Consider the following 12,961-nt stretch of genomic DNA (forward strand, 5'->3'; position numbering starts at 1 on the left):
ATTTAGTTACTTTTATACAGATTTGGATACTAAATCGAAGATACTGGTGTTCTTTGAGAGTCGGGGTTCAATTAACCACATATTTCAGGAATTAACCTGAGTCTGTTCAACACATTTACTGGTAGATTTACACACCAGACTGCTTACAGATGTCTTGTCATCTCTGCAGAGAACTGTTGACATCACGTCACTGTTCTGGGTTACTTTGAAACCTGTTATTATATAAAATAAAATATTAACTATATTCAGAGATTAAATTTTATTTTTATAAATTTTAAATTTTGTTTATTTTTGCTAATGTAAGGACACAATGTTATATTGTAAATATTATTAGTTGATATATTTCATAGAGAATCACTTTTGATGACGCTTTATTTATCGATGAAAATCCTTGAATATACAATTAAAATGCTAAACTGCAAAAAGTTATATTGTGCAATGTAAACTGTTCAGTAATGTGTTGTATCAAATATGTACTTAAAACTCCTACAAGTAAATTAAGTAAAAAATTAAAAATGTAAAATTTACACAAGTAAAATTAAAAAAAAGCTCTATTGCTTATTCAGTTTATGTAGAAGAATCCATAAACATTTTTTGAGGAGGGTGTATTTTTAAGGGAGAAAAAAAATTTAATTTTTCAACTCCTTTATAGAATTGAATTTTATGTGTAAAGAAATTAACTTACGAAAATAAAAGTTGGGTCTTAAGGCCCTAACTCACACTGAATGTATTTATAACCATTAAAAATAAAAAAAATTCCTAAAACAGAAAGATTGTCTGAAAATAAAATACAATTTTCATATAAGATCGTTAAATATAATAACAGATTATTTAATTAATAATTCTCATGGTTGCAAATTATTTAGACGCAATCAGCACTGCAGTAAATAAATAACTCTTTTTATTCTGATCGGTACATAATACCTTATATGAATCTCATCAGGAATGAGTAAATATGCTACTCCATAGATTAAAAAGGAGCTACCCCAGCAATTATCTGAATAGATCAAGAGAGACCGTAGTAAAATTTGGTCAGAACAGCATCACGAATTCACAATTTATTATCAAATTAAATTAACTACCATTAATTTAATAATAATTATCATTACACGAATTAATTATTTACACATTTACCTGGATAAAGGGAAAACTTTGTCAGAGCAGAATCATAAAGTATACAATTTTAAAATAAAAAATAGATGTGATAAAGTCCATATTAATTATTTAAAACGAAGACGTGAAATGATACTAAGGTATATACATTTTATATGCCAAATATGAAAATCTAAATGCAAAATAAATCACACTGTAGAAGATATTAATGAAAATAATTTGAGCACATATTTATTTACACATTGAGTGAGTGCAGAAAATTCACTATTTTTAAAATTGTATTAGTTAAAAATTTATCAATAGAGTAATATTTTTTGAATTTATTTTCCTAATGTGTACGTTGCAATCTGTTAAACTAATGAACAATAAGCAACCCCCCTCCTCGGCCCAATGAGATGAGGATGATACATAGACAAGTAAATTAGGTTTAGTCTTCTACAGACTCAGGCTGACCATTCCTGAGATGTGTGGTTAATTGAATCCCAACCACCAAAGTACACCGGTATCCACTGTCTAATATACAAATATATATAAAAAACTAACTTTTTATTAGGATTTGAACCTTAGAACCTTCAACTTCAAAAATCAGCTGTTAAGTGATTTGCGATGACGAGTTAACCATTGGACCACTCTGTTGGATTAGAGTAATATTGTAAAATATTTTTGTATTTAATTTCATGTATTTACCAAAATTATTTCACGTGTTATATTTGAAATAATTTATGTGGATTTTGATCTCATGTAATTTTTATATTATAATTAATTTGAATGTTCTGTGATGTTGCTCTAATCCAAGTTTTACCATGGTTTTCATTGAGGCGTATTTCAAAGCAGTTCCTTTTTTTATCCATGGAGTAGCATATCTACCTGTACCTGACATGATCTACGAAATTATTAATATGCATTAGATCAAAATAAAAGATTTGGTTATTTATAATTGCAGTTAAATTTTTGAATTTCTGATAGCCCCAATATATTCTTTTGTGTTTACAAGTTAAATTCTTTTTTCATTTTTATATCTTTTACTAATGATATGATCAACCCTTCTCTTATACGTCTCAGCCGATCGGCTTTCCTAATATGAATCATTCCGATTAAGCTTCTATTCTCATTAACTCTCCTCATTAGTTCAACATTTTTCTTATTGTTGGATCAAGTCTGTTTTTTCTATCAATTCCACACCCACATTTCACACTTCCAACTTTTTTTCCTCAAGAATCGTAATTCAAATCCATATGAAAGTACAGTACAACACAACAATTTTCATAAGTTGTTTGTTGAATTCTAACTTTATCTAATTGTATAATTTTTTCTTTCTTTTCAGCCCTTCCTTACTTATTAGTATTATGGTTTTTATTACAATAATAATATTGTACACGGGCTCTGTTTTACTTGTTCATTTGTTGCTTCTTTGTGTAGCCAATCATCAGATTATTGTTTCTTTCCTATTACTTATGTTTTTTAAACTCTTATTTTCACTCCATATTGTGACCAAATATTTTCTTATTTTGAAATTATCTAGTACATATTTGTAAAATGTAAGTGATATTGTTCAAGACATTTTATAAAAGAATATTAATACCGTTAAACTGTAAAAGGGAAAAAAACAAAATGAAAAGTATTGACATTCATTCGGCAAAACTTTTAAAAAAGTCATTACGAACTAGAAATTTCATCTTAACAGCTGATATATAACCACATAATAAAACGATCGATATTAAGGAGAAAATGTAGGCTACTTACACAATCATATATGTTGTGGTGAAGCATAAATGACACTTCTTAAGACAACTGATTGACAGGTGGACAATTCAGTTAAAAAAAAGAAACTATTCTATAAAAATCATACACACGGTTAAAATTTTACCACAATTAAGATAAAAATCAATTTTATTTATAAAAAATTTTATTGAATACAATTTAATTACATTAATTGTTGAAGTTATGATACATGATTGTGTAGCTATAAAACATTTGCAACTTCATTATCCTGAGAGCGTTTTAATGATTACTTATATTATATATTACAAGGTTACTTTTATTTCTGTAATATCATGCGAGTAATGTTTTCATTTATAAAACGTTGAAGCAAAAATGAGATTTTGTTTTATTTGGAGAGAAAGTTTATCGCTGTTTTCGTTTCATAATTGAAATAAAAATAAATCAGAAATAAAATAATTAATTGTCCATTTTATAGCTTAATTCGGTTTAAAAAATCAGTAATAACTTTTATAACTGTATTTTCTTATTGCAATTTATAAGGCAACAGTTTTATTTATCACCATTATTCTCTTACCGGTTATAACTTTTTTTATTCCTTGTTATGAAGGTGATTTCCAAAATTTATTCTCTTATTTTTAGGCTATTATAGTATTATTAAAATAGTAATAGTATCGACAGTCATAACAAAACAAGTGCAATTTTCCCGCTCAGAATGTTCTCATCTCTTTTCTCCTTAGTGAATCTGTCTTTTGACAGTTTTCAGTGGAACATTGTAACGTTTTTTTGGTCCTGAACATCTTCCTTCATTTCCCTGTAGTTTCTTCGCTTGTTAATATATGCAAGCAACTCAGTCCTTTTTTTCCCCTTCTTTCCACTTTCTCTTTTATAATTGTCTCCTAAAGACACTTTTTACATTGGATATGCGATAATTAAGGTGATTTGCTCTTCTATATCATCTTCATCAAATTCTGCTTCTGCTATTTTTTTCAGTACCATACGTACATGTTTTTACACAACTTCTCAAAAAGGAGTGTAATGTGTTTAGGGTGTATGTGTATGTATGTATGCTCCACTGTAGCAGCTCAATGGCTAAACCGATTTAGGTGATTGACCCCTTGTTGGTATCTTTACATTATCAGGAGTGTCATCGGCTATATAAATATGTACACACACACAAACATATATATATATATGTAGTAGTGGAGATTTACTGGTTGAAGCATAAACTTTAATGAATTGAGTTAGAACTATGAACATTTATCATTGGGTTTGAACTGAATGTTTCGAATCGATCGAACGAATAACATTACAAAAATAATATAATAAAATTAAATTTATGTTAAATAAAATAAAATAACATTAAATAATTTAAAGAATTTTTATTTAATAATAATGGGCTTCCCATAGGGACTGAGTGTGAGGCTGGAATGGTGAGGTGATGCGAGCATCTCATGCAAAGCTAGACCAATCATCACCATCAACATTACAAATGGGTTTTGGGGGGCACAATGGGGTGCTCTTATATCATTGCAAACGATAGTCTGATTTTAAAAATTAAAATGAGTATTTGTTAGTAGGTTGAAGGCTAACCTTTACTCGCATCTGGTACACTCTCGATCTAACAGATCACACTTATTTGGAAATGTTATGTTTTCACAAGCAATCTTCCGATTTTCAAAATTTCAGATTTTCAGAACGGGTATTTGGTAGTATATAATACAAAATTACAATAGGACAAAACCAGAACAAAAAGAGCATTGTTTATCAGCAATTTTTTTTTTGGCAGTTGTGTTTTTTAATTTTTAATATTTCTCTGTTGTTTCTCATTTTATGTATCCATTTCAGTTTCTCCTTTCTTCTTTTTTTCTCGATATCTGCAATTCAGATCCGTATTATAATCCACGATAAATTTATTAGCATGTATTTTAAACCTATCAGTTGGTACATGATTATAATTTATTAAATGTAATATCGCTAATTTAACAAAAATCTTTTACAAAAGCTATTGTAAAGAGCTATTTTTCTGGAGAGAGAAAAAAGTTCAACCGAATCGAATGAAGGAAAGCATACAGCAGTTAAACAATCGGTCGCCATCTGACTGTTTACTCTATTTTAATTTCAATATTAATTTAATCATCATAAATGCAAGCGATTGAACTTATTTGTGTAATTTTATTGTAATAATTTATTATTTTAAATTATAAAAATATAACGACCGTTGTATTATTGTATGGAAATAAATTATTACTATTATTATGTTTTTTTTAATGTATTTATTTAAGAATTTAAAATGACTGCAATTAAAAAGATATTTAATATAATTAATGTGTATTTTTAACATCTATATGCTATATGCTATTTTACATCAGTTATGCTATCAGGAAGGGTTTTTAATAGAAAAAATTGATTCCAAAACCAACCCTAAATCATCAAAAAAATTTTTATTATAATTTTTTCTAAATTTGACAAAAATGTTTAATCAACAAGCACTATAATTATTAACTGTTTGCCCAAGCAGCGGTGTCATGGAAAAATAGCAATTTGTAACAATTAAAAGCCATGATTTTTCTTTTTAAGTCATCAGTACAGCTGACCAGTTATGCTGGTTCTCTATTCCTACCTGTTTTGTGTTAATCTCTTTATTTCAATTTATTTACTATATCCCATATCCTCGGTTATATATTTCATACACTCCAGTTTTTGACTAACTGGTACAGATTTTTTTACCCTTATACGCGGCTCTTCATCACTTAATTAATTAAACCAGGATGTCTTAATATTCGGTCCGGCGACCTAGATTGCCTCTGCAAGGGATTCTGGGCAAATCTTTCTCCTTTTTTTTCTTCTTGTTCCGACCACCGCAGATCATGTTTGCATTTTGACTTCTTTTTCTTTTCCTAAAAGGTTTTCATTCTTTTGGTCTGTTTTTGCCTTTCTTTCGTCCTTCTTTTCAGATTTATACCCTTCTTTTTCTTTCTCTCTGGAAATTTAGATTCTTGAATCGCTTTTCAAAATTTATCTCTGTCTTTACACAGACCCTTAGAAACGTTTTATGTATTTAGATCTATTTCAACTTCTTTAAAGAGGTGGGTCTTTGCGCCTCTGTTTATGAAGAAATTAAATATTTGTTTTGTCAATCTTTGGTTGTTCATTCTGCATAAATGTCTGTAAAACTTTCATCTTCTTTTCTGAATTATCTCCTATTTTTTCTATATATTTGTAAATTTGTTTTTCACTTTTCAATTTGTAAATTCCATCTTCATATTTTGGTCTATAAATTTTTCTTAAAATCCTTTTTTCTACTTCTACTATTTCTTGTTCTGAAAAAACTTCAGAAATTCTGCCCCTTTCTCCTCTTTTATTCATCTTAAGATCCTTTTTCTCTAACGGATGGTTGGATGAAGCCGTCACTTAATGAAAATACATTGTAACAAAAGAAAAAAAACAAAATACGCTATTTTTATGTTAGATTTTAATATATTTATTAAAATGTAAATAATACGTTTCTATTTTTTTTTAATTAAAATGAAAGTGAGAAAGACAAGCTCTGATTCAGAAAGGAAAGAAACAAGAATGTAGTCTATCTCTGCTTACTCTTCAACTTGTAGATAGAAGAAAAAATACAAGAATCAAAAGAGATATAAATAATATTAAATATATATATATAAATGTTACATATGTCTTGTAACATTTTTTCTCTCTAATTTTATATAATTTTAAACATCTAACAATTCTACATTTTCAGGGCTTATATTCTTTTCTTTCTGTCCTTCCTGTCATCTATTTTTCACTATCATGAAGTGCTATACTGCATACAAATATTTTCAACAGTTTCTTTCTAGATCTCAGATTGATATTTTATTCCTGGATGAAAACGTTTAGTGTTCTGCATTTAATATCTGTATTACTTCATTCATCCATTGTAACTTTACTAACCAAATAATACATTTTTGTAACTTTTGGTATGTTATTAGCCTCTATCTTTGTGTCTAATTCTTCATTATCTTTCTTTTTGTCATATTTCATAAAATTTATTTTAATATTCTTTTTCTTAGCGATAAAATTCACGTCATTCAAATTTTTTTCTACATTAATTTTCTTTTGTATCAATAGAACAACGTCATTAGTCAGTTTTCAGATTTTATTCGTTCTTTTGATTCTTGTGTTGTTTCTTGTACGTACCAGTTGAAGGGTAAAAGAGAGAGACTACATCCTTGTCTCATTCCTTTCTGAATCAGAGCTTGTCTTTCTCACTTTCATTTTAATAACTGCTACCGGATTCTTGTAAAATATTACATTTTTTTAATATTTAATGTTAGATTTTTTAGATTTGAAGTACAATAACTTTGTTAAACGCCAATAAATACGTAAATTTTATTATTAATGAGAATTTAATTATGAGAAAATTGATGTAGTAGTCTATGAAAAAAAAAAACAACAGAAAATCAACTTTTATTAATAATAGAAAAATATAGTAATATTTACTGTTGTAATATTTTATTCAGTTCACAGAAAAATATTAAGGGTTTTAAAAAATTAAACCCAGTTATTTTTAGTACAATAGATTTAGACCTTAGAAAAGTTAAAATACTTTTAATTTACTCTAATTAGATACTCATTGTAGTTTATAATGTACTAATTTACAATAAATATTCAGAAAATCCACCATCGACATCGATGCGCTTTTCAACTCGTTTCTTCACAATTTCTGTCGTCAACCTAATGATATCTTTGCGTTCCTTGGCGAGGACAGCCAGCATTGAGAATACTTTAATAATCTGTTCATCACGTGTGTCTACTTTTTTTTTATTCATCCATTCCAGTAATTTAAGAGCCGGTAATCTAGGAGAGCAATTTAGCGGCCCTCTACGGCCAATCCTTCGCGTGCTCGTTGTAAGACTAAAATGTACCGTCTGAAGAATGTTTTCCCTTTCGTCGCTGTGTACCGGTTGACGTTAAGATGAAACATGAGCGCGTGTACCGTCCTCGCAAAGATTATTAAAAATTCTACAAAATACTTTAAGGTTTGGAAGTACTTGTCCGGGATACCTATGTCTTTTAAAGATTTAAATGCTAGATCGTGGATACCGGCGTTCTTTATCGGCTGGGTTTCAATTAAACCACACATCTCAGTAACGGTCAACTGAGACTGTACAAGACTACACTTCATTTACACTCGTACATATAATGCTCTGAAGTATTATCTGAACGGTAATTACCGTAGGCTAAGCAGGAAAAAGAAAGAAAGGATACCTACTTCGGTATTCTTCCGCCGCAACTGGAGCACTTCCATCGCAAAAGCCGCACGCAGAAATCATATCAGCATGTTCTACATGAGTGTAGAACAATTTGTGTACAAAGAGTGTAAAAACTCTTTTCCTTATTTAAAGCTATAGAATCAGTTCCCGAATTATTTCGTTTTTCTCCTGAAGCACTCTGTAACAGATTATACAAATTTTTGACACTATCTGTACAACATTATCTCTCCTCATCAGAATAAAAGATTTTCTTGTTTATTCATTTATTAATGAAAAATACAATTGTTTCTGTGGAAAACAAATACAGCAGGTTTTAAAGAAGCGTTGGAAAAACAAAATGAAACCGGTATTTAGCGATAAAAATATTACCGCTAATTAACCGAATTTCATTTTATCCTATTTATACCGCCGATTAGATTTCATATCCAGAGCAAACCTATACTATTTTGAAATATCCTTGCTTATGGTTTTATTTAGCCTCAATGTATGATAGGTTTTTAAAAATTATATTAAAATATATAGATAATTAGCTAATGACTTTAAAACGAGCCGGTGGCTTGATTACGGTCGGTTTATGATAAATGAATTTTGTAGCTCGTGAAAAATTTTAAGCCCGACTGGGATTCGAACCTAGAACCTCCTGGATAAAAGGTAAGACGGTACTGCTACGCCGTTCACAAAAGGCAGAGGTCGACAGGCAGTGTAGATTACGGTTATAAGGATAGACATTTTGTGAACGCGATTGCTAAAATAAATATAGAACCGATCGTAAATTTAACGCTTTATTGAACTATTTCTTTCATATTTACTAAACATTTAACGTTATTTTCGTGTGATTTTTTTAAAACTCGCTGTAAATTTGAAATTGATTTGATGCCGTATAAAATTACTCCGGAATTTATCAAATGCGTGACAAAATGTGACCGTGAAAAGCTATAGTCCCGTTATTTAAGTTATCGTTTTTCACTAGATATTACTGATTATTACCGCAATGTCGTCTACCGCATTAACACATAAGTTATCAATATTACTCGTATTTTTATCCCTTAACAGATAACCTTCTACATTCTTTCATTCGTGAAACAAAACGTTGAAAAGGTTTGAATATTTGTTTTAGATTTCCTGACTTTAATTTTTTAAACTAATCCTATCCGCTCCCAACGGTACCCGTCTGATGATAATATTTTCAAGCGCCCCCGCCGTTCGGAAATTAGGGAGGGGGTGCGATGGGGTGTCGTCGTAATATCTCGGCAATCGCTCGTCCGATTTTCACGATTCAAACGGCGTAAGTATCAGCAGGTCAAACGCTAACTGTTTAACGCATCGAGTAACACTCTGGATCGACCGGATCTTGGTTATCCGGAAATTAATTAGCTCAACGTTTTGATTGCACTCATCCACCGTAAAACGTACCGATCCGATCTTTCGCTAAATACGCTCAAAACTGTGCTCCATCGCAGCTGTAAAGTATAAAATAAAAATGTATAAAACCAAAAAGTAGAAAATAAAAAATATGTTTAAAACACCACTATTTAATTAAACGCACTAAAATAAAAAAATAATTTTAGGACGGTATTTCAGAATGAATTTGACAACAAGCTTTGATGGTGATATGTAAAATTATGTTAAAGTAACAGCTACAAATTAAAGATAGAAATTTTTAATTTCGAGCTGTTATCTTCACACAATTTTACATATCACCATCAAAGCTTGTAGTCAGATTCATTCTGAAATACCGTCCTAAAATTATTTTTTATATTTTAGTGCGTTTAATTAAATAGTGGTGTTTTAAACGTATTTTTTATTTATTTATGCGATTTTTTTTCTTCATAAACGAACTATAACAAAAAAGTAGGCACCGGAATGTTCCGATCGCTAGCGGAGAATCCCGATTCGTTAGTATTAATTTAGAGTTAAATTTCAAATTTAACTTTCGTTATATCAATTTTCATAATTAAAAAAAAAAAATATTTTTACACAAGAAGTAATCAATTTTGGACACCTAATAATCTCATTCCGAGACGCCGCCCGCCCGTAGGGCCTAGGTGCGGAGTCACGTCCTGCAGCTAGTATTCATTCTAAAATCTACACTATTCTTCACCGAGACTGGCAATATATAATGAACATCATTGCTTTCAGAGAAAGCGACTGTGACTAGTATTTCATTTATTTGCGGCTGTTTGAAAAAATATATACGTTAATATATTTATTTTGAAATTCCCTTCCGTTTATAAAAATTAAATAATGCGTAAGTTTGACGGGGAGGAATTTTTATTCGGTTCTTAAATAGAGATTCCATTTTTGTATTATCTATTTTTATTTGGTTATTAATCGTGTTGATATGCCGAGTCACGTATAAATAAAGATCCTACCCCGGCGATCGCCATATTGGCGAATCGGGGGATATCGTTGTAAAACCTTGGTCGGAGAAGTATTATAAAATGCTGATTTACAAAATATAATTTTTACATATTGAAAGACCCGCGATGGGTTGCACCGGTCGGTTTAGTGGTAAAACTCATCGTCGTAAATAAGCTGATTTTGAATTGAGAATTGTCGGGTTTGAATCCTGATGAAAGTAGTCGCTTTGTTTTGGATTTGAAAACTAATTCGTGATTATCGGTGTTCTTTCCGGTCGGGTTTCAGTTAACTACACGTCTCAGGTACGGTTCGGGTGAGTCTGTACAAGACTACATCTCGCTGACACGTCACGAACAAGGGACGTGGCTACTACGGACCCGAATCCAGAAAGCTAAATGGGCTGTCTGGAGAATTCCGGAATATTCATAAGATAATAATAATTATTACTAATATATAAAAAGAGAAAAGAATAGTAAATGTATTAATATACTAAATAAATAAATCGCGTAAAAAGAATAACGCTATAAAACATTAATGAAAATTATTTGAGCACGTATAATTGTATAGATACGTGTTTCAACGATGAAACAGAAAATCTTCGTTTTTTTAAATTAACTTTCTTTTTATTGTTGTTTAAAAACTTGTGGATAGAATAATATTTATTTTATGGAAAAAAATTGTTTTTATTTTGAATAAATTTATGGGAATTTTTTTATGTAGAATTTAAAAATGCCAACTAACCTGAATAAATTTCTTTGTTATACGGCGACGTATTGTCGTCTGTTAAGGTGAAAGTTGTATTGTTATGTGATTTATTAGAGGTGGATTTTATTATTTTCTTTTAGGATTAACTGACTATTTTTATTTATTTATTAACTTTTTGTGGGGGCGAGGAGAAGGCTACCTATTATAAAATATAATTGCGTAGACAAATTAAGAATTAGTGATTTATTAATTATCGTTCTAAATGATATATATTTATGGGTGCCAAACAATAATCTGGTTACGTAGTTTTATTTCTTGAAAATTCTTTCTTAATTTTGTTTTTGGAAGAATATAATTTTATATTTTTGATGAAATTATATATAACGATTGTACGAACCGGAAGAGTCAAAATGTAAAGTGAAATTAAAAAATTTTAAAACCATTTGGAATGAATTTTTGCTTTGCGTGATAGCAGTAACTCACTTTTGGTACGAGGTGAATAAAATCTGGACCTTTCGTAGTTTAGAATATCGTCGTTGACAACTTTTCTGCAGACGTATGAGTTTTGAACGTTTTTGCCGTAGTGTATGAAGGATGTCTCCAGATTAAACTCTGTCGTTTATTCTCGGTGAATGACCGATGTCTTTTCAACGGATCTTATCCGCTTCAGAGTGAGTTTCCTTCAACTTGAAAACCTTTTAAAAGGTTCTGAGAAATTTTCAAACAATTTGCTTTGCGAATGTTGATGTGAAATCCAGCGGCAAAGATTTTTTGAACGTTAAAAGAATTATGCGTAATTGAAAATACTAAGCCTTTGGCTTACATTTAACTCGCTTCCGACTTCATCGGTTTTAATTTGTGGATGGTTGTGGATAATGTGTTTTATTGCATCGATATAGTAAAGACATTCCTTTCCGTCGTTCATCCCAGCAAAATATCCTATATTTTTAAAGGGATCACTCTATTCGTAGATTTTGTTCCCGATGAACAACTCTTTCCATATTTCTGTTTTACCGCTTCTGAATCGAAAAAAAGTAGTGTGCACTTTAAATTGATTTTTAAACACCACTTCAAACAGCTTAACTGAAACAATTCTTCCAACGGACGTACGATGAGCAGTTATGAGTTATAGCAAAACAGTTAGTTTGGCAAAGTATGTGATCGGGTTCAGACACAGATCTCTTCTACAAACGGGATAGGTTCTGGAACTCCTTTTCTGTGATTGAGTTCAGAACCGCCTGCGATTACGTTTGAATCTTCTCTATCGTATCAAATCTGTATGGACGAATCCTCTGAACTTGATTTTCCACTCGGAAAAGAAAACGATGTCGTGAGGAGTCAGTCGAAGGAATTCAATACCGAAGAACAACCTCCAGGTTGTTTTCACCGAAAACTGCTGCACGATGAAAGTTAAACGTTGCCTTGCATCCTGATAAAGTACTCGTTCATTTTTGCACAATTTCTCTTGAAATTTCCTTCTCGTATCCTTTAGAGCAGCGCAGTAGAATTCCTCATTAACCTTCTGACCTGGAGGTACAAATCCCTTGCGTATATGCCCAACATTATCGAAGAATCAGCAAGGATTTGATGCTTCTCTTCGGTTAACAGAATTTCTTTGGCCGAGGTAAAGATGGACTTTTCCTCTAGAATAATTGTCGCTTAGTTTCAGAGTTATATTTTTTACCCGTAACTCCGAAATTTGCCGAGTATGACGACCTTAGAAAGGAAACCTGGGCCGATTCGAATAAGTTCTTTCGGTTCGCCGCATACATTTACGCGATCCTGTTTCTGTTCGTTCGGAA

General features: G+C 30.6%; 1 protein-coding gene across 1 annotated transcript in view; it reads left to right on the plus strand.

Annotated features, from left to right (window-relative positions):
- Positions 1-12,961, plus strand: part of bdg (sodium-dependent transporter bedraggled) — a 219,154-nt gene that overhangs the window by 5,231 nt on the left and 200,962 nt on the right. The gene's annotated exons all lie outside the window — the stretch shown is intronic.

The sequence above is a fragment of the Lycorma delicatula genome, chromosome 7 (genome assembly GCF_047948215.1).
Source record: "Lycorma delicatula isolate Av1 chromosome 7, ASM4794821v1, whole genome shotgun sequence".
NCBI classification, from domain to species: Eukaryota; Metazoa; Arthropoda; class Insecta; order Hemiptera; family Fulgoridae; genus Lycorma; species Lycorma delicatula.